Source organism: Dipodomys merriami, unplaced genomic scaffold, assembly GCF_024711535.1.
Source record: "Dipodomys merriami isolate MVZ:Mamm:240054 unplaced genomic scaffold, mDipMer1.0.p SCAF_167, whole genome shotgun sequence".
In the NCBI taxonomy this organism is placed as follows: domain Eukaryota; kingdom Metazoa; phylum Chordata; class Mammalia; order Rodentia; family Heteromyidae; genus Dipodomys; species Dipodomys merriami.
In genome coordinates, this window is record NW_027203015.1 from 1,035,167 (window position 1) to 1,036,983 (window position 1,817).

A 1,817-nucleotide genomic window follows, 5' to 3' on the forward strand; every position below is an offset into this window, starting at 1 on the left:
AGTACAGGCATTCTGGTCTTATACTCCGAATAATCAGAAAGTATCCCTTGTGAAGACCTTTACTGAAAATACCCATTGTAAATAGACTTTTACTGAAAGTTAGAACTCAGGTTCCTGGAAAAACTGTGAAATATCACAATGATGTTCTGCCCATAACTCCCCTAGCAATAGCCATCACAGAATGAAAGAAAGTACCTAAAGCTACAGCTTTTTTGTTTTAATTTTTTTCTTTTTATTGTGAAAATACTGTACAGAGGGGTTACAATTACATGGGCAAGATAATGAGTACATTTCTTATCAAGCATTGTAGCCTCCTCCTTTGTTTCCCCCTCCAATGCCTTCCCATCCTCCCCTCCCTTCCCCATTGAATTCTCTTCCCCGCTCCCCCCACCAAAGTTGTAAAATTCGTTTCTCTCCATAAGAACTTGTACATCTCATTGTTGCAATGGGTCCACTTGTATCTCCATTTAAACGATTTGTTTTTTTTTTCCCCTTCTCCTCCACAAATTATTGCTTATTGCTTAGCCTGCACTCGCTAGCCAATAAGATTGTTATAAGATTACCCAGTTAACTGAAGGTTCGGGGCTATCAACTCTGACCCACTGCAATGGTGAAAGTTGTTAGTCCAGGCTCGAGCTTGCAATAAATGACTCTCATGTGCTAGCATGAGAACTGGCTCCGTGGTGCTCTTTGGGGATCCTTATCTAAGCGCAAGACTAGTGTACACAGAGAACCCCAGGGGCAGCTGTATCTGGGACAATGATGCTTTTTTCCTCTTCCTTTTAGATAATCAAACATGATGTTGCAGTTGGCTCCACAGCTGCTCCAAACCTGAGCAGGAGGAAGGAAAGGATGACTTAGACTGCAGGGAAGCCTTGTGTACCCCTGGCTTTCTGTATTAGAATGCAGTTTGTGTTCCCCTAGGCAGTGGTGGCCAAGCTGAAATGGGGGTATGCTTTGCCTGGAGGATGGCACCCTGTGAGCCCTGCATGCATGGTGAAGCAGCCTAGAAGCCCTGTGAGCATCTCCAGGATGGCCTCTCAGTGGCTTGGAGAAGTTGACTCCTGTAGTTGGACATGGCAGGAGGCAGGATGAGAGCAGGAATCCAGAAGATGGGAGAGGCACAGAAGCATATGCAACTCTCCATTGAGATTCCTTGGCCATTCTAAGGATGTTCACAACCCACACGTGGTGGCCACTGCAAAGGTCTCCAGAGGCCCTACTTGTCTGGGGAGCAGTGCCTGGTCCGGATCCAGAGCAGGAACTTTCCCAGTGGTCCTAAGCCTGGCTGGGCTGGAGCAGAGCCTACCAGCCATGCTTCCTCTGCTCTGCTATGTATAGCCTTCCAGCAGCTGCACAGGTTCCAGCACCCACAACAGGCCAGCTCCTTTGGGCAGGCTGAGGCTGTGCTGACAATTCCTGGTGCCAGTGTCAAGGCAAGAGGGAGGCCTTGCCCACAGGAGAGCTGGCCCTCACTTCCAAGGGCATCGAGAGATGCATGACAACCACAGGCCCAGCCTTACTTCCCTCACTGGCCATAGAGGTTACCTATAAATCCCTGCCTTTGTTCTTGAAATTCTTCAGCCACTGGCTGTCTCATTTTTCATTATCTGTTTGGGTGGGACTCGAGACTTCTTCCTCTCCTCACCAAGCAAACAGGCCCTAGCAAACCCACCCCAAATTCGACACCTCACAGGCACTCTCCAGAACCCAGCTGCCTTTAGGGCTGCTGCTGCATGAGCTGTTGGCCAACTGCCTCTTCCTCCCTTCAGAGCCTCCTTCAGGGCCTCCCCACCATCCTCTCCCCACCGCCCTCA